Source organism: Bombina bombina, chromosome 1 (assembly GCF_027579735.1).
Source record: "Bombina bombina isolate aBomBom1 chromosome 1, aBomBom1.pri, whole genome shotgun sequence".
Taxonomy (NCBI): domain Eukaryota; kingdom Metazoa; phylum Chordata; class Amphibia; order Anura; family Bombinatoridae; genus Bombina; species Bombina bombina.
In genome coordinates, this window is record NC_069499.1 from 392546680 (window position 1) to 392573725 (window position 27046).

General features: G+C 37.6%; 1 protein-coding gene across 2 annotated transcripts in view; it reads left to right on the forward strand.

The window, feature by feature from the left end:
• Positions 1-1080: 1080 nt before the first annotated feature.
• Positions 1081-27046, forward strand: part of LYPD6B (LY6/PLAUR domain containing 6B) — a 253595-nt gene continuing 227629 nt past the window's right edge. Inside the window, exon 1 of one of the 2 annotated variants that reach the window (XM_053698289.1) lies at positions 1081-1262. The gene's annotated coding sequence lies outside the window, so the exon portion shown is untranslated. Of the gene's footprint in view, positions 1263-2021; positions 2093-27046 lie in introns of those variants that run through there. The other variant, XM_053698288.1, reaches the window with a different exon arrangement.

The following is a 27046-nucleotide window of genomic DNA, read 5'->3' on the forward strand; positions in this document are numbered from 1 at the left end:
AGTCAGATAGTGTTGAATTTGCATTCAGAACATCTGTAGTGACGTAAGCATCGATCTGTGTCGGACTGAGACCGGCGGATCGTATGCTACGTCACAAAATTCTACTTTTGCCGGTCTGTAGCCTTTGATAAATTAGGCGAATCAGGCTTGCCACAATTACGCTGGGGAATTCCAGCGTATTTGCGGTTGACGGTTTGATAAATAGGCCCCTATATGTTAGATACTGAGCCCCCATTGGTTATGGGTTGTTATATTGTTTCTTTTCTTCTCTTGTTAATGTTTACTGCTGGACAGATTTCAGTAAAGGAAGTAAAAGCAAAATACTTGCCTCTTTAATAAAATTGTGACTATAGAGTTATCATAATATTCGTAATAGAAAGCAAAAAACAAACAAATGCTGTATATCTGTAAAACTAAAGGGTCATTTAGGGAGAGAATTAGGGAGCACATCTTATCTATTGAAAACTCAAAAGAAGAGAAATTTGGATCTCCCAGTCCTGTAATATTTTCTAACACTCAATAGCAGCATTTTTTTTTTTTAAATACACGGCCATTACTAATGTTAGATAGAAGAGGATGTGACAAAGGTAACAATGTATATGAGTTCAGATGGATGTTTGAATTACAAACCATTAATCCAAAGTGATTCAATTTAGTAGTAGATAAGAATTGCTTCTTTCTACATGATTGAGCCCAGTTATTTTTGATCTATTAAACTATTTTTTTTTTTGGATTCCAGTTTAGTATTAGCACTTTTGATACTTATTGTGTTAGGTATACAATGATGAAAACTGATATGGTAATATAAACTTTTAATAAGTATTATTATCCATTTTAAATGCATTTTAGATAACTGAAATGATGCTGTTTTATAAATCTGTGTGAAGAGTCTGTGTTCATATGTAACGGAACGTGGATGTTTTATGACAATTTCTTGTGGAACAGAGCATTGTATATAAAGTTTCTCCACTAGAGATCAGTAGAGCACAATAAAGTCTGCGTTCAGACAGCTGAAACACATTGCTCTTTTTCTATCAGTAGTGGTGGAAGACTGGGACATTTCAAAGTGACACGGAGGCTTTCAGGACCGGTGTATAGTATAAGTGACAATGAGGCTTTCAGGACCGGTGTATAGTATAAGTGACACGGAGGCTTTCAGGACTGGTGTATAGTATAAGTGACTGAGTGTTGGCGCTGAGCGAATTGCATCAAGCAAGTGACTCTGTCTTCAGTTTTGCCAGAACATCAGAAGAATCTTCCGTGTGAGTACAATTGTGTTTTGTGGATAAGATACCGCACACTAAAAACGTGCTAGTCTGGCAGCTTTACATTCCGATGCCAGTTTAATATCGATGAAGAACTAATAATTAGAATTTTTTTAAAAATAAATCTTCTCTTGTACATGTTTGCTGCAAAAGGATATGGTCAGTTATTATTTTTATTCAGAAAAACGAACTGTGCATTTTATTATTTTGTCTGTTTTAATCATTTTGTGCAAGTTTGATCAAAATGTAGATTGTTTTCTTATAAGCGATTAATAACTGTTTCTACTGTTCTTTCTTTTAGTAATTTAACTTCTATTTTTACAACACTTGTGAAGGACATTATTATTACTATATTCAGTATATATTTTAATGTAGGTTCACCTGTAATGCACATTTTTGGGTAATGTATTACTCGTTGAAATATAGTTACTTACTCTATATAATGGACGCATAACTGAAATCCACATTAAATATATAACATATATTTAGTTGTGTTATAGACTTTTGTATATCATATTATCAGTTAGGACTTTTCTAGTCAAATTTATGCACAAGATCTTTTTGGGTGAGTAGTTATATACAGTGAATATTTAGCCAATTTACATGTTTACTTTTTGTGCATATATTTTTTATAATATGTATGAGAATATGTCAGTAATCCTATGGGAGTTTAGTCATTTACATCTATATTTGCCATTAGTCCACCTTAAGAATAAGGAGGCGTCACCTCTTTTGCAAACTGCTCTCACTAGTCAGTGTTGTTTGAGGAGGTAGATGCAACTTTTCTCTGACCGGTTTTAGATGATCTGTTTTGAAGCTAATATAAGGTATGAAATGAATGTTATATGTTCTTTTATACAACACTTATGATCACCAATTTAAGTTATTATTTTGTTTTTATCTCGCTGTTTGTCATAAACCATAATGCTCATGAGATCTGATTCTTTTTATGTAGATGTTTTTTAACTTTGTTTACATTTGGAACAAAATTGAGAATTTTGCATTTTGAATAAATCTGTTCTAATAAGAATCTGTTGTTATTTATAATATAGGGAATTTGATTGGAGGGTTTTTTAAAGAAACTATTCCATTGGGTATTTATGGCTGGCATAACATAAATAGCTCACCTCACTACATGTAAGGAAGGGATATGACCCTATTAAGTGTATTAGGAGCCTTGAGTCTTGCCAGACACTGCTGTAGTGTAGCTGCTTTTGTTTTCCATTTGTGTCTAGAAGATCTTTATTTAATGTTTGTATTTACTATATTTTGTTTTTATATATAATAATATTGTAAATACTTTTTGTGTGGTATTATTTATTATCTTTATAAATTATCCATTGAGATTTTTTATTGCACATTTTCCTTTCTATGTACATATCTACATATGCTATTATATAAAACATTGTCCCTAGATGTCCTTGTGTAATATAGATTTAGATAATAAACATGTTATTGTTACTATACGTCAGTAAGAGCAAACCTGATTAGGGTAGTGGCTTTATTGGTCAAACCCCTCCAGTGTCAGTTTCAAATGACATCTAAGGTCGTCTTTTAGTCAATTTACCTTCAGAAAAGTGCTGCAGAGATTTGATTTGAGAAGCAGCTGATAATGTTATAGGACTTCTATTAAAATTATGACCACACCAACTTTGGTTTAAATGATATTGTATTACTGTAAATCTGTGTCTTGTTGGCACTTATCTTTATAAAATTATATTGTGATGAAGGTAAGAAAACCTCTTCAGCTGAAGTTGGGTTGTAGCCCTATGTTCAATAAACATTTGTATTGAAAACAAACTGTTGTGATGAGATTTATAAAATGAATTGAATCCTGGTTTAATCCAACCTCTTCTAAATTTGTTGGCTGCAAAGGCAAATTATTTCCTTTTTAAAATACTGATGTATTTTTCAAAACCATCTTAACTCAGAGTGTTAATTCTGACAAACCACACCGTGAATTTAAACAATGTCATGCATGCAGTTTTATGACACTCAGTGTAACTGTAGCTGGAACACTTGTTACTCTGCGGGCACTCTGTCAGCATTATCATCCTTCTAACTAGTGTCCTATTGCAGTTGTTCCAGCAGTGATAGGGTTAATGCCATATATGACTTTATTGTGTATACAAAAGGATTTCTTTCTTTGGCCTACATTATGTTTACAATTTCTGCTCTGAAATTAATTTGTTCAATATTATTAGGATAAACATTCCAGATATTTTAGATCCATGTAGCTTTCAAAGGTTGAACTGCATTCCTTTTTATGGACTGATAAAATACATTGTTTTATTCACTGTGGGCATAAGCACAGTTTCTTTAGTGCTCTGGAGCATATAGAGAATGTTGTTAACTAATTGTCATTACTTTCCTAGGCATTGTTATGTCAATGTAATGACTGAATACCTACTGAGGTCACCACAATTTTATATACCTTCTCTTGAAGTATCTGAGTTTTACAGGAACACAAATTAATCAAATGTTGTTGATACCACAAAACTCTATACACTTCTACCAGATGAAATGTGTTCTTTTGTCTCTGGCACTCCCTTTTCTCTAAATATCACCTTGGCACTTCTGTCTTGTGAACTTAATAGCAGTATGATGTGTTACTTGATCTCATTAGTTATATGCACGTCTGCAGAAAGGTAAAATAAAAAAATGAATATGTGTTTGTGTGCATAAATGTGTATGTGTGTATGTATATACAGTGTATATATATATATGTGTGTGTGTATAAATAAATAAATATATATGTGTGTATGTATGTGTGTGTGAATAAATAAATATATGTGTGTGTGTGTATATAAATATATATGTGTGTGTATAAATAAATATATGTGTGTGACTGTGTATGTGTGTGTGTTGGGTGTTTGGATCAGCAATTTCATTTTGATCTATCAAATAACTGAAGGACACAGTAATATTTCAGTAATGAAATGAGGTTCATTGGATTAACAGAAAATGTGCAATATGCATCAAAATGATATTAGACAGGTGCATACATTTGGGCACCCCAACAGAAATATTGCATAAATATTTAGTAGAGCCTCCTTTAGCAGAAATAACAGCCTCTAGACGCTTCCTATAGCCTGTAATGAGTGTCTGGATTCTGGATGAAGGTATTTTGGACCATTCCTCCTTGCAAAACATCTCCAGTTCAGTTAGGTTTGATGGTTGCCAAGCATGGACAGCCCGCTTCAAATCACCCCACAGATTTTCAATGATATTAAGGTCTGGGGACTGGGATAACCATTCCAGAACATTGTACTTGTTCCTCTGCATAAAAGATTTTGAGGAGTGTTTTGGGTCGTTGTCTTGTTGAAATATCCAGCTCCGGCGTAACTTCAACTTTGCGACTGATTCCTCAACATTATTCTCAAGTATCTGCTGATATTAAGTGGAATCCATGCGACCCTCAACTTTAACAAGATTCCCAGTACCGGCACTGGCCACACAGTCCCACAGTATGATGGAACATCCACCAAATTTTACTATGGCTAGCAAGTGTTTGTCTTGGAACGCTGTGTTCTTTTGCCGCCATGCATAACGCCCCTTGTTATGACCAAATAACTCAATCTTTGTTTAATCAGTCCACAGCACCTTCTTTCAAAATGAAGCTGGCTTGGCCAAAAGTGCGTTTGCATACCTCAATCGACTCTGTTTGTGGCATGTGTGCAGAAAAGGCTTCTTCCGCATCACTCTCCCATACGCTGAATTGTTGAACGATGCACAGTGACACCATCTGCAGCAAGATGATGTTGTAGGTCTTTGGAGGTGGTCTGTGGGCTGTTTTTGCTGATCCAAACACCCAATTATTTACAAAAGAAAATCATGGAAATTGTCAGGGGTGCCTAAACTTTTGCATACGACTGTGTGTGTGTGTGTGTGTATATATGTGTGTGTATGTGTATATATATATGTGTGTGTGTCTATGTATATATATATTTTTTAGAAATGCGAGACAGAAACAAATCCATACCGGAAAATTATGGACAAAACAATACACGACCACAAAAAAGAAGATTCGATTACGTAGAAGAGGAAACAGAGGAGGAAGAATTCAACAGAAGAAAAAGAATAAATTGGCAATGAAAAACAATTCACGATTAGAAGAAATACAAACACCTCAACTACAACAAAAAACAGAATTATTTAATCTTTTGAAAAGACCACTCAAAAAAATAGAAGAGGAAGTCCTAAAGAAAGGCCTCTCATATGCTCCAACAAAAGGACTGAATCCATTCACCTTATTTATTGACACCAACAAATTGTCTTTGAAAAGACACTACATCAAGGAACAACAAAAAATTAAGAAAAAGCCAGGAGAAGCAAATGAAACCAGCAACAATATAACTGGAAATGAAATAACGCTAACTCAAAGCGACAGGGAAGCACTAAAAAATGTAATGGATTTAGAGAATATAACAGACCAGACAGTGGATTTGGAAATAGAACACAGTACATTTAAACCAAAGTCCATATTTTACCCTACCTACTCGAAAGGGAAGTTCATAAACATATTCGAAGACTTAGTACTTAAGATTCGCAGAGTTTATCCAAATCATTATCACATTAAGAAAAATAATCTCAGCATTAAAGAGAAGGAGGCTTTAAAAACGCTCAGCAAGGACAACACAATCGTCTTCAGAGAGGCGGATAAAGGAGGATCAATAGTCATCCAAGACAGACAAATATACATAGGAGAAGCACTACATCTTCTTTCAGACACAGACACTTACGAGATAATGGAACAAGATCCAACAGAAAATTTCTTACAAGAATATCATCATCATTTAAACACCGCTATGAAAAGGAAAATACTGACAGAAGGGGAATACAAATTCTTGAAAATTGAAAATCCCAAAACATCTACATTTTACCATCTACCCAAAATACACAAGGACAAGATTAATCCACCGGGTAGACCAATCATATCTGGCATCAGAAGTCTTACAAACAATATATCACAATATGTCGACCATTTTCTTCACCCATTAGTACCGACACTCAGATCACACATAAGGGACACTTCACACCTGTTGACCAAATTAGAAGAAATAAAATGGGATGCAGAATATGCATTCGCTACATTAGATGTGTCGGCCTTATACACTTCCATCCCTCACATCAAAGGTATAGAAGCAATTGTATATGCATTAAAGAATGATTTAACAAAAACCAAATACAATTTATATGTGATTCTATTGAATTTATCCTTTCTAGAAATTATTTTACATTTGAAGAAAAGATTGTCATGATACAATCATGTGGAGTAGTTGATACCTGGATTGGCTACTCAGCAGAGGTGGTATTGTCTCAGCCTGGAAGTGAACTGCTGCTCTGTGTGTGTGGAATTTGTATTCAGAGAAGCTGTGGGCTGAGCCCCTCCCCCCTCCTTAGAATAGTGATGTAATATAACTGTGTGTAGGAATGCAGTACGCTCCTCCCCTTGGAGAATGATAGTAGGGGCTAAGACTTGTTTTGCATTGGCTGAAGTCGTTGTAAATCATGGCCAGGGCGTTGTCTTTGACAAGACAAAGGAAAGCTAAGTTTAGGTTTGCAACAGCAGGACTTTTTTAGTCAGAACTGCCTTGGGACCAAGAGACTAACATCAGATGGCAGCTCTCCACATACCTAAAGGAATTTGATAATAAGTAAGGTATTGTATAATTATTTTCAGGTCCAATTTTGTTTTTAAAGAACTGTAACTTTGCATTTGTATGTTTGTTTTGAATATCTGTGTAATTTTGCACTGTGTAACCTGTGTTGATATTTTTGTTATTAAACACATAGAAAATCTAATTCTGTCTTTGGGCTCTGATATCTGAAATCACACTCCTGTTGAGACAAGGTTAAAGGCACGTTACCTAAGTAATAAATAGTGTGAGTTTTTAGGGGTTCCCCAGAACTCCCCTTTAATTTAAAAGTTTTGGTGGTGGCAGCAGGGAAATTATTAGAGCAGTGTGGGTCAGATTTGGTTAATGTGGTTCTCTCTTAAAGGTCCTTTTGCAGAGTTGCAAGGATAAGGGAACCAGAGCTGTGTGCCATTAACCCCTTCATGCCCACACCCCTCTATTGTGACACTGAGAAGGCGTGATTCGTCACAAACTGGCTGGCAGCGGTGGGGATATTTAGAGTTTTTTGGTGCTATTTGGATAGCACTAAAAGAAATTGCATGTTTTTGTGCAATTTCCCAAAGACAGAACTCAGTGCCTAATTATTTATATATATATATATATATATATATATATATATATATATATATATATATATACATTGCAGTGCAAAGAAGCAGTTTCTTTTTCCCTTCCTCTTGTTTGTTTGTTGCTACTCTCATTATGGAAGAATATAGAAAGATGCCGAAAGAATCCCTGGAGCTAATTTGTCAGGGGAGAGCCATTGCAACTTTTGGCAAAACAAAGGATCAGTTGGTCCAGGAACTGCAGCATTCAGGTGGCCTTCCAGCAGAGCAGGAAACAGGCACAGAAAGGGTTACTGTGGAACTGGTAACCCAGGAGATGATACCTACTGCTGTTACCCCTGTGAGTGAAAAGGAGTCTGAGCTACAAACAGCACTCAGGTACTTGGGGGATGCTGATCCTAAACTGAGAATGGAATTGATCCTCAAGTTTCAAGAAGCAGCTGAGAGAGAGAGAAAGAAAGAGAGAGGGAGGAAAAGGATGCTCAACGGAGACATGAGCTGGATATGCAGAGGAATAGAACCAGCCTGTCTCCCCAAACCAGTGAACGCGGGGAAACCGCAACAGAGAGGCCCCGTCTGGAGTATTTTCCAATGTTGGAAAGAGACACTGACTTGGATGTTTTTCTGAGGGGCTTTGAGAAGGTATGCAAGCAGTATCAGCTGCCCCCAGAGCAATGGGTTCGCTATTTAGCTCCTCGCCTGAAGGGTAAAGCACTGGATGTATTTGCTTCCATTCCAGGGGAGGATGACCAGGACTATGAGGCCATAAAAACAGCCTTATTAAAAAGTTTTAACCTCACTCCGGAATTCTACAGGAAAAAATTTCGGAGTCTTCACCAAAGTGCAGATGACAGCTGCACAGAATATGTTGCACAGCTAAGGTCTGCTTTTAAGCAATGGACTGGGGGCCTAAAAGTCCTCACTCATGAGGCTTTGGAGGATTTGATGATCTTGGAGCAGTTCATGCAAACCCGAAGTCCTGATGCCAGAGAATGGATTCTGGACAGAAAACCTAAAACCGTGGCAGAGGCTGCAGATCTGGCTAATGATTACGCCAACAACAGAGCACCTGCAGCCAGGCCGGAAGCTATGCAAGCCATGTCCCCTAAGTGGAAAAGAGCAAACAAGGTAGCAGAGAGACCATCTCATCTACACCCTACAGCCAGAGGGGCAGGGGCCACACCGGGACAGGGGGATACCCGCCGGTGTTTCACTTGCAACCAGATGGGGCATCTGAGTTTCACCTGCCCAGAGAAGAAGAAGCCTGAGGGTGGGCATTTGGCTGGGGGACCAGCATCAGTTTTGTTTGTGGGTGGGCCAGAGGAGAGTAAAGATAACCTGCAAAGTGTCACTGTGGGTGAACGGGTGACCATGGGACTTCGGGATACTGGGGCTGCCTGTACCTTGGTGCGCCCTGAGCTTGTGCAGGCAGAGGATATTATCCCTGGGAAAACCATGGCAATCAAAGGAATTGGTGGGGTATACCCTGCAGTGCCAATGGCACGTGTTTACCTGGATTGGGGTGTGAGCAAAGGTTTGCGGGAGGTGGGGGTCTCCGAGGAAATCCCTGTTAATGTTTTGCTGGGGAATGATTTGGGTCGGATGCTGTATCATTATGCCCCAGAGGAGAACACCGGTGAACCAGGAGGGATCGAGAGCTCACCCCACCCTGAGGTACTGTTTAAAGTTTGTGGGGACCATGGGGGGCATGAGGACTGGGTAAGAATGCCAGGAGTGGACAAGTTCCTCATGGCGAACAAACCAGAACTGTATTCCCAAAATGTCACTATGCATAATGCTAAACATGATTGTGATGCTTGTGTAATACCAATGTTAAGTACAAGCCGGCTGGAAAAGGAGCATGGGGTGCCCCTTGCCCGGGCCGCAACTGGGGGGGAGGACCCTAGGTCTCCTGCACCCTACTCCTGTGCTGCTTCTGAACCCAGGAGTGGGGTGGAAGGGGAGGGGGGCCCTTCGATTGCCGCTGGTGTCTCCTGTACCCTGGGTGGGGAGAGGGAAGAAAGAGCCACTATAGCCATGGTTACATGTCTGCAGGCGGCTAGAGTGTCCGAAAGGGAAAATAAGTTAGCCCCTTACCCAGCAGAACATGAGTTCACTAATCTGCAAGGCTCCCCTTCAACCCCTGTTCCCCCCACAGCTCTGTCCCAGGAATCCTTGATTTCCCATGAGACAGAGCAGGAGGGGGGAAGCAAAATGTACCTGACTGCTCTGCACTCTGACCCCTCCCTGGAAGGGATGAGACAGCTTGCAGAGCAACCAGCTGCTGACACGGATGGGCAAAGGGTATACTGGGATAGAGGGATTTTGTATAGGGAAGCCTGTGCTAGAGACCCCCAGAGGCCCTGGGAGACAGAAAGACAGCTAGAAGTTCCTGAACAATTCAGAATGGAGCTGCTTCGACTGGCCCATGAGACCCCCCTGGCAGGACACCTGGGGGTGGGTAAAACAAAAGCTAGGTTAGCTTACAATTTCTACTGGCCTGGTATGGGTACAGCTGTTGCAAACCATTGTCGGTCCTGTCTAGTCTGTCAAAGGGTTGGTAAATCAGGGGATGTTACACGTGTACCCCTAAGGCCCCTACCCATTATATCAGAAACATTTGATCGAGTGGCAGTGGATATAGTAGGACCCTTGGCGGTACCAAGTGCTACAGGTAAACAATTTATACTTACCCTTGTGGATTATGCCACTAGATACCCAGCGGCAGTTGCGTTATCCTCCATCCGGGCAGACAAAGTTGCTGATGCCCTGCTAAGTATATTCTGCACGGTAGGTTTTCCCAAGGAGATGCTTACCGATCAAGGTACCCAGTTTATGTCCAATTTGATGCAAAGCCTCTGTAAAAAGGTTAATGTGCAACATCTGGTTGCCAGCCCCTACCATCCCCAAACCAATGGGCTGTGTGAGAGATTTAATGGGACCCTTAAGCAAATGCTTAAGACCTTTGTAGAATCCCAGGGCAGGGATTGGGAAAAGTACCTACCCCATCTGCTATTTGCTTATAGGGAGGTACCCCAGGAGTCCACAGGCTTCTCGACATTTGAATTATTGTACGGACGCAGAGTGAGGGGGCCATTAGATTTAGTCAGAGAGGAATGGGAAGGAAAACTATGCATACCAGAGACTTCAGTTGTAGAGTATGTCTTAAAGTTCAGGGACAGAATGCAGACCCTGACTGGGCTGGTGCAGGATAATCTAAAGGCTGCCCAAACTAAGCAGAAATACTGGTATGACCGTAATGCTAGGGACCGTATTTACGAGGTAGGTCAGAAGGTGAATGTTCTGACCCCCACTAGGCAAAATAAATTACAGGCTGCCTGGGAGGGTCCATTCCCTATTCTACAAAGACTGGACCCTACTACTTATGTGGCGGCCCTAGACGAGACAGGGAAACGACAGAGACGGTATCACATTAATATGTTAAAAACCTACTATGACCCAGAGACCCAGGTACTGAGTGTGTGTAGCTTACCAGAGGAAGGGCTTGTGAGCGACCCCCTAGTAGATTTGGTCAGTGAAGCAAAGGGGCAGGGTTCTTTGCAAACTGCAGCAGTCGATCCCCAACTCTCTGCTAAACAGAGGGAACAATTAGAGCAGGCTCTTACTACTTATGAACATATTTTCACAGGTAGGCCAGGGCGAACAACCTTAGCTATACACCATGTGGACACAGGGAACCAGGTCCCACTAAGACAGGTTGCATACCGGGTGTCCCCTGAGGTCCGGGCCCATATTCAGAGGGAGATAGAAGACATGCTAAAGCTGAGCGTGATTACTAAGTCCAAGAGCCCTTGGGCTTCCCCTGTGGTGTTAGTACCCAAGAAAGATAAATCCACCCGTTTCTGTGTGGATTATAGGAGACTAAATGCAGTAACCACATTCAATGCCTACCCCATGCCAAGGATAGATGAGTTACTAGATCAGCTATCGAGTGCCCAGTACCTAACCATTATGGATTTGAGCCGAGGGTATTGGCAGATCCCTATGACTGCAGAGGCCCAGGAGAGGTCCGCCTTTATTACCCCATTTGGGTTATATGAGTTTTGTGTGATGCCATTTGGCATGAAAAATGCCCCTGCCACTTTCCAAAGGCTAGTTAACCAACTGTTGGAAGGCCAAGGGGAGTTTGCTGTGGCCTACTTAGATGACATTGCAGTGTTCAGCAAGACCTGGGAGGAACATTTGGTACATCTAGATCAGGTTCTGGACCGCATAGCCAGAGCAGGGCTCACCATTAAACCAGAGAAATGTCAGATAGGCATGACAGAAGTTCAGTATTTGGGGCATAGGGTAGGAGGGGGAACCCTACGCCCTGAGCCAGACAAGGTAGAGGCCATCACTGCCTGGCCCACACCTACGACTAAAAAGCAAGTTATGTCATTTTTGGGGACTGCAGGGTACTACCGTAAATTTGTACCAGTGTATAGTGCAATTGCCAAACCCCTCACAGATTTAACTAAGAAAAGGCTTCCCAAATCCATAGACTGGACCCAGCCATGCGAGGAGGCTTTTATCAAACTGAAGGAGGCCTTAGCCAATTCTCCTGTGCTTCAAGCTCCTGATTTTAGTAGGAGGTTTGTAGTACAAACCGATGCCTCTAGCTATGGGTTGGGGGCTGTGCTCAGCCAGGTTAATGCAAAAGGGGAAGAACATCCCATACTGTACCTAAGCAGGAAGCTGTTACCCAGAGAAGCTGCATATGCAGTGGTAGAAAAGGAATGCTTAGCCATGGTATGGGCATTGCAAAAATTACAGCCGTATTTATATGGCTGGGACTTCACTGTTATAACCGATCATAACCCTCTACATTGGCTAGATAGGGTTGCAGGAAACAACAGCAAGCTGCTCAGATGGAGTTTAATATTGCAACAGTATAATTTCACTGTGCAGCACAAGAAAGGCAGTTTACATGGGAATGCTGATGGTCTCTCTCGACAAGGAGAGCCAGTGGTATAGATGGAAGAGTGATCAGCCTGTGGCTGATTCCTCATTCCACCATTTTAAAAGGGGAGGTGTCATGATACAATCATGTGGAGTAGTTGATACCTGGATTGGCTACTCAGCAGAGGTGGTATTGTCTCAGCCTGGAAGTGAACTGCTGCTCTGTGTGTGTGGAATTTGTATTCAGAGAAGCTGTGGGCTGAGCCCCTTCCCCCTCCTTAGAATAGTGATGTAATATAACTGTGTGTAGGAATGCAGTACGCTCCTCCCCTTGGAGACTGATAGTAGGGGCTAAGACTTGTTTTGCATTGGCTGAAGTCGTTGTAAATCATGGCCAGGGCGTTGTCTTTGAGAAGACAAAGGAAAGCTAAGTTTAGGTTTGCAACAGCAGGACTTTTTTAGTCAGAACTGCCTTGGGACCAAGAGACTAACATCAGATGGCAGCTCTCCACATACCTAAAGGAATTTGATATTAAGTAAGGTATTGTGTACTTATTTTCAGGTCCAATTTTGTTTTTAAAGAACTGTAACTTTGCATTTGTATGTTTGTTTTGAATATCTGTGTAATTTTGCACTGTGTAACCTGTGTTGATATTTTTGTTATTAAACACATAGAAAATCTAATTCTGTCTTTGGGCTCTGATATCTGAAATCACACTCCTGTTGAGACAAGGTTAAAGGCACGTTACCTAAGTAATAAATAGTGTGAGTTTTTAGGGGTTCCCCAGAACTCCCCTTTAATTTAAAAGTTTTGGTGGTGGCAGCAGGGAAATTATTAGAGCAGTGTGGGTCAGATTTGGTTAATGTGGTTCTCTCTTAAAGGTCCTTTTGCAGAGTTGCAAGGATAAGGGAACAAGAGCTGTGTGCCATTAACCCCTTCATGCCCACACCCCTCTATTGTGATGCTGAGAAGGCGTGATTCGTCACAAAGATATATATTAAAAAAACTGGAACAGCAATGGGAACAAAAACCAAACTTTGCCAACTTGTGTATGGGCATGTTTGAAGATTTTAATATTTGGAAACAGAACCGTTTTTCTGAAAATATCATTCATTGGTTCAGATTCATTGATGATGTCCTTATAATCTGGAAAGGAGATCAGGACACATTTAATGAATTTGTTGGAATGCTCAATCACAATGAGTTTAATTTGAAATTTACTAAGGAATGGGACAAAAAACAAATCCATTTTCTAGATATCACCATCTTCAACAAAGAAGGGAAGATAAGTACAAAACTGTTCACCAAAGAAACAGACACAAATGGATACCTACATTCAGAGAGCGGCCATCATCCAAAATGGATAAAGAATATTCCTTTTGGACAATTCCAAAGGATCAAAAGAAACTGTATCGAAATTGAAGACTTTGAGCAGCATCAACAATCCTAAAAGAAAAATTCAGAGAAAAAGGATATAAAGAAGAAGATATATCGTAAGCATACAATAAAGTAAAGACCATGGAAAGAAACTCCTTAATCCAACCTAAAAATAATAGAAAAAGTAAGGATTCACAACCCAAAAAAACAGATGAGACACCAAGATTTATCACGACGTATAACCATGGATCCAAACAGATTGAAAATATCTTGAATGAACATTGGCACATCCTAAAAAAGACCTGATTCTTGGGACAAATTTACCACAGAGACCACTAGTTACGTACAAAAAAAATCTAAACCTCAAGAATATCTTAGCTCCAACCAAGCTAAAAACCAATAAACCCAAAAAGATAGAAGGGAGTCACCATTTGGTTAAAGGATTCTATAAGTGTGGAAGAAAAAACTGCAAATGCTGCAAAAGAACAAGTGATAACAAACTAGAAAATAAATGGATTGTCAACAATGACACCAAACAAATTCCAATTCAGTCCTATATGAACTGTAAGTCGGAGTACGTGGTCTACAGTATAGAATGTACGTGTAAGAAAATCTACATTGGTAGGACCAAGAGGGTCATCAAGACCAGACTCCTGGAACATGTGAAAAATATAGAGGGAGAAACATCCGAATATGATCTGAGCAGACATTTTGAGGAACTCCACAAAAAAAACCCAAATGAATTTACAATTAAGGCAATCGAACAAATACCCAAACTATGGGGTAAAGATAGATTTCTACAATTAAGAAAAAGGGAGACATACTGGATCCACTATCTAAACACTAGGGAACCATACGGCTTGAACAGAGATATAGATCTGGCAGCCTTTTTATAACTAAACCCAGTAAATACACAAAAAAACATACTTGACAACAACAGAAAGTGATAGTATGCACATAAAACATACACCAGTACAATCTCACCCTCCCTTTTATACCAATTGTATCTACTATATTCATTATATTATATACAGTATTTAAAAACACTTCATATTTTTTGATACACATTAAATCCCTATTGTTTTATCTTGTATATACAAATGTACTTTTCAGTTTTTAGTTTTTAAACAATTATATGTATGAATTTTATAAATATTCTTTTATATTTATTACATATACTATATATATAATTTTTATACCATTTTATGTAATTATGAAGTTGTATATGAATTTATTTATTTTTGTATTAGCAGCACATAAATAATACAGATAAACAAGGTAGTTCTGAATAAAAAGTTTATTAGAATACTCCGGTAACATGAAGGAACATGAAAACACCCAAAAAATACAAAAAAGTAATCTGTCCAAGTAAGCACCCTACAGCCATAAAACTGACAAATTGAGCCTTTAGGGGGAAAAAACTGATTAAGAATTAAATAATCATGTTTTAAATTAATACACTTTACAATAACAAATATGGAGCAATTTCCGGTTTGCTAAGATAAATAGCAGGCAAGGATGGGAGTGGATTCTAACTCTGATGAAGTGGGCATAGGACCCACAAAACGCGTAAGCTTGCGAGAACACAGTGACGTCACTTCCGGTTCTCACCAAGGATCCATTTCCGGTTTCGCCGAAACCGCTAACGGATGTACAGACCCTTTGAGCTCTAACTATACACCAACGATTGGACTATTGTTTGGAGATAAGTCTTATATAATATGTAGGCGCTCCACAGATTGTTTTATTAATTATTTACAATACTCTATTTTTTACGATTATTTTTCACAATCATTTTATTAACTTTGTAGTGCGCACTACTTATAGCCAAAATCGTCAGTATTTTTAACATTTCAGTGACTACTATACAATCAATTATCCCTTTATAAACACCTACATTTTTTACATCTCATGAATTTTATTCCCCTTTTTTTGATCCGTATATGAATTTTTACTCCCTATTTTTATTATATATTTAATAATCATTACTCTGTCAATATATTTGTTCTGGCATCTGTCTGCTACATACTTTCAATGAGTTAGTTTCAGACAGTATAGCCAGACCTAGAACAAACACCCTATTACTCTGTTTCATGTATGTTATAATTTTTAAAGGTCCATTTGTGCAAACCTCTTTTTTTTCCTGTGTTTTTTTTTTTTGTGTTTTTAACCAAGCATACTAATAAAACATTGTTTTTAGCAATAGGACTCGGCACAATAGTACTGCTTTCAAAGAAATGACTGCAGTCAGTGTAAACTGAGCCCAACATACCTAAACAAGATTTAAATTTTCCCTTTTTTTTATACAACAAATAAAATAAAGTAAAATATTTTGTTGTGGTTAAATAAACCTACACTATATCATCTAATTACACTAAAACTATTTTTGGGACCTTTAGCGCTAGTTCCATAATCCTTCTATTATATATATATATATATATATATATATATATATATATATATATATATATAAAAAGATGATTGCTTAGCTCATTAGGTAGTACTTTTCAGAATTACCTCTTTAAAAAGATCAAGAGGTTCTCTCAATTTCTCCATATGAAACACTTTAGCCTTGTGTTTTTATTTTGTATTTCAATTTGTCACTCCACCATTAAAAATAATTACCCTTCTGAAAATGTAAAGCGTTACATACGTGGTAGCAGCACTGCACTTTATTTACAAGCCGTTACAGGCTGCTATTATTTGTGCGTGACTTATGTTTAGAAAGTGTGATGCTAATACATTATTCTCTACTTTATTTGCTCAAAAAAACTTTTAATGACCTGTCTGGATCCTTGGGATTGGTAATATCTGCCCAATGGCATCAACTAGTTGCTGACAGCATTAATCAATCATTCTGGAGACAGGTTCAAGTGCTAAAGGGATCCTCTCCAGTGCTGTCGTGTTGTCAGATGTGTTTTTACAAACATAAACAACAACCTAAATATAGAACTAAAAAGGATTTCTTACTAGTGTTATTCTGTGAGCTGCTGGAATTAGACACAGTTTGTTTTTAGATACATAATGTGATAATAAAATGTAGATGTTTGTTACTGTAAAAATAATCATCCATGCAGGTTTTATACCATCCCAAAGCAAGGGCCTCTATAAGGAACCAAGAGAAGCTGTATGTTTTATTAAGTCAGATTATTTGCATTTCTCTAATGTCCACGTTATTGTGAAATAGAGGACACAGCATTAATGTAATTGTTTGGAAATGATAAGTGCCATCTTATTTTCTTTACAAAGCAAATTGCCACTTCCCTGTGTGCTAGAGCCTTGTGTTTTCCTGTCAGTCACCCAGACTTTCTTTGCTTTTGGTGCCTGTGCTGCCAAAGTACTTTCATTGCCTCTGTACTTCCAGATAAGTTGTTATTTCTATTTATTTACAAAAATGAATAATGAGATATAAACGGACATTAAACACTAAATGTATTTTATAATCACAGTGCTGCGGTTATTCACAACCTCTCTCTAGTAATGGGTGCAGCCATGTTGAAATCTAGCTTTCAATGCTTTCAATGCTACTCCTTCAGTTACCAGCAGTGTAGCCTAGGTTCCATAAGGGCAGCTGAGATGATTAGAATCAGGTGCATGAAATATATTTAGTGTTTAATGTCCCTTTAAAGTGATGGTAAATCCTAGCATTTGTGAAAAATTCTTCATGCTGAAAGAAGTTCCTTTATTTGTCTTAAGCATTCACCGTGCTGAGCGCCTCAGGCAGCCCACGGCAAAACGTTATTTTGCTGTGTTGACGCTACCACCTCTTAGCCAATAGCTTGCTAGCTATCCAGCTTGGCACCAGCTGGCCCACACAGCTATTGGCTAAGAGGTGGAAACATCACCTCACAGCAAAATAGCGTTTAAGACCCCTCCTCTATTTTCTTCTTACAGCCTGCATTCACCATGATTTTATTTTTGTAAACAGGTATTTGATGTAATACAAGATTGCAACAGTGTTACTAAAATATATATTATATATGTATGTATTGCAATATTTATTTTACCCCATTTAAATGTAATTTAACTTTGAAAACTGTTTATTTGTTCGCTCAGAACACACTGTGCCCTGCAGGCTTCTTAAGGCTAACCCTTCTATACATCTGTCTCTTATTGGTCTCAGCAAACAATAATACAATGTATATTTATGGTTATGAAATCTCATTAAAGTGAATGTAAATTGTGATGCTAAAGTGCCCATTTTTAAAAAAATTTGATTAAAGACAGGGGCACTTTAATTCATCAAAATTTACATTTCACTCGTGTTGGGAAAAAAAACTTACCTTTTAATCTTGACAGCTGCTCCAGCTCTGCCCGTCGCAAAGCCTCTTCCTGGGTCTAAAATGAGGAATCCGGCTTCCTCCAATCACAGCTTCGAATCAGACACTGATTCCCCCAGGGGGGAAGCCGTGATTGGAGGATGACCAATCCATCATTTCTGACGTCAGAAATGGCTTTGCGACAACCGGGGGAAGCTGGAGCGGCTGTCGAATTTAAAAGGTAAGTTTTTTTTTTTTTTCACAATACGAGTGAAATGTAAATTTTGATAAATTAAAGTGCCCCTGTTTTTAATCGAATTTTTAAAAACCGGGCACTTTAGCATAAAAATTTACATTCACTTTAATCAGTGATATCTACATTTAGAATCTCCGTCTTGAAGCCTCATCCAGCTGCCCCATGGCTAAAGGTTTTTTCTTGAACTCTTTAGCAGTCTATTGAACCAAACATTTATATATCGACTGTGCCATAGACTTCATATTAGGCACATTCCTGCAGCTCTCTGTAGAGTGTCCACTGCTGCCTGACACCCTGATACATCAATGAGAATGGTGGATCATGATGCTCAAAGCATTGAGACCTACAGTTTACTTGTCTGTAGAGTTGAGTGTAGCAAAAATTGGATTGAAGAGACAGTCTACTCCAGGATGTTTATTGTTCCTCAGTTTTGCATAACCAACACTGTTATATTAATACACGTTTTACCTATGTGATTACCTTGTATCTAAGAATCTGCAGACTGCCCCTTAATTTGGTTCTTTTGACATATTAGCCAATCAGTGTTGACTCCTAAATAACTCCACAGGAGTAAGCACAATGTTATCTATATGGCACACAGGAACTAGAGCAGTCTAACTGTAAAAAAAACCTGTCAAAATGCACTGGGATAAGAGGTGGCCTTCAAGGGCTTAGAAATTATCATATGAGCCTACCTAGGATTAGTTTTCAACAAAAGAATACCAAAAGTGGGTTTCATATCCCTTTTAAGATTTTTTTTTTTAGCCTAGCAAAAGGCCAATTTCATTTCTCATTAAAGGGACTGTCTATTCCAGAATTTTTATTGTTTAAAAAAAATAGATAATACCTTTATTACCCAGTTTTGCATAACCAACACGGTTATATTAATATACTATTTATCTCTGTGATTAATTTGTACTGTATCTAAACCTCTGCAGACTGCCCCCTTATTTCAGTTATTTTGACAGACTTGCATTTTAGCCTATCAGTGCCCTCTCATAAGTAACTCCACGGGTGTGAGCACAATGTTATCTATATGGCACACATGAAGTTATGCCCTCTAGCTGTGAAAAACTGTCAAATGGATTCAGATAAGAGACGGCCTTCTGGGCTTAGAAATGAGCATATGAGCCTACCTAGGTTTATCTTTCAACTAAAAATACCAAGAGAACAAAGCAAATTTGATGATAAAAGTAAATGGGAAAGTTGTATAAAATTACATGCCCTATCTGAATTATGAACATTTAATTTTGATTAGACTCTCCCTAAAATTTTCTTTATTTTTACCACTGATTGGTAAGTATACTCTGCTCATGAGCTTGATTGACAATGTGGCATGCAAGTGTGCAGTGCAATATTGCAAAGTGGCAGCTTTATAGGCCCAAGATCTGCCCTGGGTGTGTATAATACGTGCAGGCTGCAGCTTTCTGCTTCCAGCAAACTGTTTAACTTTTTATGTCCCATTTCACCTAATTAATTCAGCACCTTTCTTTCAGTATTTCTGGTCATGTCACAAGGGCTGTGTGCATAAGCTCCAACAATACAGTGAAAAAAACAGAATGACCGTACCAAAAATGCAAAAAAATGTATTATGTAAGGTATTCCCATTCAAATATTATTGGCGTTTCTAGCCCTTAATCAATTTAAAAATAAATAAATAATAATAATAGAAAGAAATCCTATCTTTAACCTCAGTCTATATTCAGTGACATTCTCTGCATGACAGAGCACTATGCACACATTATTATGTATGGTCATTTCTGCACTGACAACGTAGGTGACTAGAATACAAATCGTCTATTTCTATGTGTGTTCTGTTTTGTACAAGTTCACAACATACACTCAATAGCCTGCTTATAGAATTACAGCGTAATGACTGTTTTTAATCTTCATTTCTTATGTATGCTTAGCACATATAATGGCAGTTCAGGGCTGCATTACAAAAGATCTCAACACACTAAAAAAAAAAAGTTTTTAAAAGCATTGCTTTGCAGTTCAGGGACATATCCTTTGAAAAATAACCTTAGTATTGTTCATCTCCTCATCTTTGCTGTTGCCAATTAAAGAGAGATATCCAAGAGCAATGATATATTGGCATCGGTGGTCTCCCTAGGTCCCTTTTAATGTGTGCAGCACCCCGCTAAAATGTTGCAGTATTCAGGTAAAATTAGCAGATATTAAACATTTTAAATGTTTATTGCACAAATTATCATTAAATACATTTTTGGTAAATTATGTATTTAATTTGCTCTTTAAATAGAAGAAAAGATTTTAATATTACAAAGTATTAAACTGCCCCCGCTCAGCTACTTCATAATGGTACCAGGCTGGCAAGATTTTCTGTGATGTGGAGAACACTGGGCCTAGAAATGACAAAACAATCATTATGTAGAATGTTGCAAGTTTCGGACTGGACCTTGTAGGATCCACTTCAGCTTCTCTTGGGGCTGTAAAAAAAAGAGTTTTTAGAGCAAAATGGATTATGAAAAAACATTACACTTTGTATAATTAAAGGGATAGGGAAGTCTAAATTGAACTTTCATGATTCAGATATAATGTGTAATTTTAAGACACTTTTAAATGTACTTCTATACTCAGATTTACTGTGTTCTCTTGGTATCATTTGCTGAAAATAATATGGTCATAATGTTCTGCTGTTCTTGTGATTAGTGACCACACATTTGTCTCTTGTTATTGACTCACCAACTAGTTTCCAGTAGTACATTGCTGTTCTGGAGTAGACTTTAACCATCCGTTTGCAGGGGTTAAATACACAGCTATGTACAAGCAATAGAGCACTTTTATATCCCTTTAAACATTGTAGGCCAGATTATAAGTGGAGTTGTATTTAGTGCTCCTGCTCGAGCGCTAACTCCTGCTAAAAAGTAAGCTCGTATTACAAGTTGAAAGTAAACTGTTTTCACATGATTGCGCTAACCTGATCCACTTAAAAAGCTGAACTTAGAATATCACCTGCGCAATAACGTATTCCCCCATAGAAGTCAATGGAGCAAAAAGAAGTGGAAAGAAAAACACCCTACTCACATGCAAACCCAATCGCATATTCTCAAGTGTGCTAACACAACTTGAAAATATGTATATTTCACATTCCAATGTTCTTCACATAGCAGAATATGTTTCATCTATTCATAAAAACATAGTTCTAGATATACTGTATATCTGATGGTATTTTGGTACAATATATATCTATACCTATAAAGATAAAAAAAAATAACAAGAGTATTGCATTAAGCAATGATACTTTTTATTGGACTAACTATACATTTATAAGTTGACAAGCTTTCAGGAAGTATTCCTGAAGTCTGAAGCAATACTGACCAGTTCAATGGAATTTACAGATTGTATCTTGAAACACAGGATGGCTAAAAGGACAGAAAGTGTTACAGAGGTCTGAGTGCAAGGAGAGGAGGGGGTGTCGTAAAATTCACAAGGGGGCTTAGGTTACATAGACAGACTTATCCAGTGTAGGAGAATAGACAGGGGAGAGATATAGTTTTACATATAGCATATACTGACATACACTGTATAAAGATGTGTAATTATGTATACAGGGGAGATATAAAATAGTTAAAAAGGAAGAAGAAAAAAAGTAATAATAATGGCAAAAGTGTTGACATAGGCTTACCTGTGTACCTATGTATAAAGAGTGTGGAAAACACAATGTAATTGACTGCATGAAGGTACATTATGAACAATTTTTGATAATGTGTTATGAACCCAGAGTCCGCATTTAGTCCAGAATTTAAACAAGTTGAAGTGTATTATCATTTTAATTTTAAATGTTTTTCTTTCTGTGGTGTTTTTGAAGTTGCCTCTGAGAATCTTGATTTTGAGGTTTTGGGTGGAGTGGTCAGGTTGGGTGAAATGGTGACCAACAGGGGTACAGTATTTTGTTTGACAGAGTTTTTATTTGATTGAGTGTCTGTAACACCCATCTGTAGACAATTATGTGTATGTATCTCAATGTTAAAGCCATTCACCTGCTTGAGATCTCATATCTTTGAGCCCTTATAACTTTTTTGTGCATTTTTTTAAAATAGTTTTTATTAGTGTTATTATGAGTTTAACTGTACTTTGTAATGTATTTTCGATGTGTTTTGTGACACTTTTTTGTTTTGCAAAACAGTTAACCAGAGCTCTGAGGATGCCTTAATCATTCTAGCGTAAATTGTGATTGCGCTCAAGCAATCACGTTTACTTTCAACTTGTAATATGAGCGGTAAACCCAATGCATGCAAACACCCGCGATAATCCCCTTTTTGCTTGCATGTAACTGTTAATGATCTACTCATGGGGGAATACTTATCAATGTACGGCAGACATGATACGCTACTTCGCACATCGATAAACATCGATAAATGCAGACAGCATATGCAGATTCAGGGGTGTCAATCAACCCGATCATATTCAATCGGGTTGACTTCTGTCCGCCGCCTCAGAGCAGGCGAACAAGTTATGGAACAGTGGTCTTTAGACTCGACGGAAACAGGGGGCATGATTTAAGAACCTGCCTTAAGAACTTCACACATGACTCAAAACAGATCTAGATTATGCTACAGGGGTTGCAACGAGATAGGTACATACAAACATATGTGGTGGGAACGTATCCAGAGGTACTTTCATTAAAATGTTGTGCACTGTAAAGAGATCCTGTATAGCAAAATATTGGAAAGCTGGTGCTCCTCCGTGGATTGAAATTAAAAATAAAATCCAGCACATATACACATTGTATGAGTCAGCGACCTGGTCATTAGGTACAAAAGAAACCAATGATGAAGTGGGGTATTATTGGAACCTTATAAATGGCTCTAGTTACTCTAGATAGATTTGCAGTTCATCATTAACCAAGTTATAGTATTTACGATTGTGGGGATTGGGGGTGAGTTCCCAGAATGATCTTATTGTCAATTTTTATATTTAAGTCAGTCTTTGGCATCCAAAATTTTGTTTGTTCTTTACAGTTGTTATTTATTTTCCTGGTTCCGCCCTTAATGTTATTTTTTTTTTTTACAATAACAAAACAAAAAAGTCATTCTGTCAGACATTTTTTTTTGTACCTTTTATCCTTCTTCTTTTGAATAAGACTTTGTAATAATTATCAATGGGACTTACAAGAAGGATCCGTGGTTGCTGTTATAAGTTAACAATAATCTCTACAAGACTGTATATTTGTGCAGTTCTGTCCCTCCATAAAGAATGACTTGTTGTATTGAATTATATTCAATATGTTTTAATAAAAATGATTTACACATAAATCTGGTTTACATTTGGTCAATTCTAGTTATCACAAACACAAAAATGTGTATAAAAAGTTCTCAGATTCCTTTACCTGCTGGAGCAATACATTTATTTTTTTAACAAAGTACGTTCTATATAAGTTGGAGTTTGCTTTTGATTAATAATTTTGCAGATCTTCTGAAGAACAGGACTTATGTTTCTGTGATCACTTTATTGCAGAGCAAATTCATTTTGCTTTGGGTTCTACTGACAACTTATCTTCTCAACAAAGCAAACGGTATTTTATAAATTCCTTCAAAATAATAGCTTCATGAAAATGTAATCAGAAACATTTGACAACTTAAATATACACGTTGACTAATTTTAATATACGTATATGTTTCTTATTTGATGATTGCTTTTATTTAACAAAAAAATGTTAGTTGATATATTTAGTGGCATATATGAGAAGCCCTTTATGAAGCAGGAATTCATCGCTTACAGGAAAACCTCTTGCCTTTGGGTATGTCAGTCAATCTACAACCTGTTCAGGTATTATCTGCATGTACAGACAGAGCCAAAATACATAGCTGGAACAATGACTTCCGGGTCAAGGAATGAGAATTACATTTGATATCTAAGCAATTTTATTTTGGATTAGAATATTGTTTTTCAAGACAATGCGGAAGTTAAAAATGGTTTCATCTGTAGATTAAAGGGACCTGAAACCCAACATTTTTATTTCATGATTCAGAAAGAGAATATAATTTAAAAAAAAGTTTCCAATTTACTTCTGTTAGCTTTTTTCTTTTGTTGTTCTTTGTTAAAGAGATATTTAGATAGGTAACGTGCATATGCCTGAAGCACTACATGACAGGAAATAGTGCTGACATCTAGTGCTCTTGCTAATGTATAACATATAAACTACTACCATATCATGTTCCAGAGACGTGCACGCTCATGAGCTTCCTGCTTTTCAACTAAGAATAACAAATAAATGAAGAAAATTTGATAATAGAAGTAAATTGAATCTTGTTTAAAACTGTATGCTCTATCTGAATCATGAGAGAAACATTTTGGGTTTTATGCCACTTTAATTCAAATTCCTGTAATTTTTATAGTTTTTTTTTAATTCATCTGTCCAAGTATTCTCTCACCTTGTTTAAAATGTATCTGATGCCTTATAATCTGCAGCTATTAAAGATCCCAACTATGGAGTATTTTTTACACCAATTGTTTGTATTCTGTCCACCATTAAGAATAAAATGTGCCAAATGTTTTATGTTCTGAAGCAATTTCAAGAGTCAGAATCAATAATTCTGAAAGTGTTGAAACAGAGGACAAAGAAGAGAAGTGCTCTTAAATAAACAACACACAGGTGTTTTTTTTGTGTAGACCAATAAAGAACTATTGCATATAATGTATAGCAGAAATTCAGAAAATTCCAGCTTAATCTATAATTCTATTTGCTCATTCTTCTGAAACTATTTGTTTTGCTTAATGTTTGATAAGGCTGGTGTGGACAGAGAATGTATGTCTGTTAGATAATACACCACGTTTATTAATCATAATAATATTTTCATCTTAGTGAATAGAATAAAAAATAAATATATCTAAATATTTTGTAATGTGTGTTTTTATACTACATTGACTTTTATTTTGAAAATACACGATTGTGGCTGTATTTTCCCTTAAGGGACCACTCCCAAAGATGCACTGGCAGATCTGCAAGTGAGTAGTATTGTTTGTGTACTTACAAACTTGTCCTGATAGTTTGTTTTTCTTTCTAATAGACATTATTACTTTTTTTTCATTTCATTTTGTAATGGGTTTTTTTTTAAATTGATTAATTTAAATTACTTGTGCTGAGTAAACAACCTTTTACTAAGCAAAAAATAGAGGAGCACAGGCAGAATATACTGCAAGTAAAAACAATTTATTTACAAATAGCGCCATAGCGCAGCATGAGTGAAAAATATACAACACAAGTGTGGAGGGGATAAACACCCCGGGGTTAAGATACAGATATCATCTAAGGGCTGAAAACAAACAGGTAGACGTGTTTCAGCATATAGCCTTACTCTTTACCTGACTAAAAGTTTTACACAGTGCTCAATAAAACTACCAGCCCCACCCCCTTTTCAGACATGACCAATAGGAATAGTTTAGAACTACGAGCCCAATACAGAGTTTCCAGCACTCATTACGCATAAATCTGGATGGTTACACAGTATTCAAATATATTATACACAGTGTAGTATTAGGTAATGAGCATTTGCCTGCCGGACCGTTAATGCAATCACCCGTTCCGTTGCGTAAAGAGTTCTTTAATCTATGCTCTCTATAGTGTCCATTGGCATAATACCGTCAATACAGCACTTGCAGGCTACCAAACCACTCCAGGCGCTGATTACGATGTATAGTGTGCAAACCTATGGGAACAGTGTGAAAAATATATGTAAATAAATGAAAATGAAAATACCATACTTTGACCTGAATGATAAATATATACACCGTGACATTTGTGCCACAAATTGCTAAAAGAAAGGAAACAAAGGACTCACCACCTACCGAGAGGGGAGATTAACTAAAAATTTCATGTATATTAGATTATTATATACTAGACAAACAACCTCTTTTTGTTTTTTTCCTTGACTATAATCCCATGTTAATTGATTGGGTGACATGGGACCGACCCACCTCTCCCAGCAGCCAAGTGAAGTGGTACTATTCATAGTGGGAACTACTTACTGTACAGTATTTTTAGTATGAAAAGGAGCAATTAATAATCTTATTCCAAGATGGCAGAACTGGAATAGATATACACAAAAATGGTTCTATAGGACTCAACTATTATGAAACAAACAGAGACCTGACACGAATGTGAAAGAATACATGTACGTATAATTACTAACAAAAGGTAAACATGATACGGATCCCTAAACCAATCACGGATGGGGCATGCCGCACCACTAAGTGTCAAGTAATGACTAAACAATACACTTATGGGTAAAAGAGGTCTCACCAAAAATTGATGAGATCAAACTCTGAGTTGAGGCCTTCTGGAACCCTGGTTCTCAGCTTAAAGATCCAGAAGGCCTCCCTCTCACCCAACTTACGGATTCTGTCCTGTCCCCCCCTGAGTGGGGGTATCCTCTCAATGATAGTCCATGTGAAGGATGCAACATTTTTTGCATGCTTCCCTGCAAAATAATTCACAAGGGGGGTTGTCAGTACACCTGCTCTTATGTCTGCTAAGTGCTCTTTAATGCGGGTCCTGGCCTCCCTGGTAGTTAGCCCTACATATTGAATGGAGCAGTCATTGCAATTAATAACATATATAACATATGTAGATCTACAATTAATACAAGAATCTATCCTGTATGTTTGTCCTGTGACCATCGAGCTGAACTGCTCTCCTGTGGTCAACCTCTCACATGCCACACAAGTGTGATGGTGACAGTGGAAGGTGCCCTTGCAGCTCAGCCAGGAAGAGGTAGAAGTCCCCACTTTTCTTAATCGGTCGGTGCCACTATATTGCCA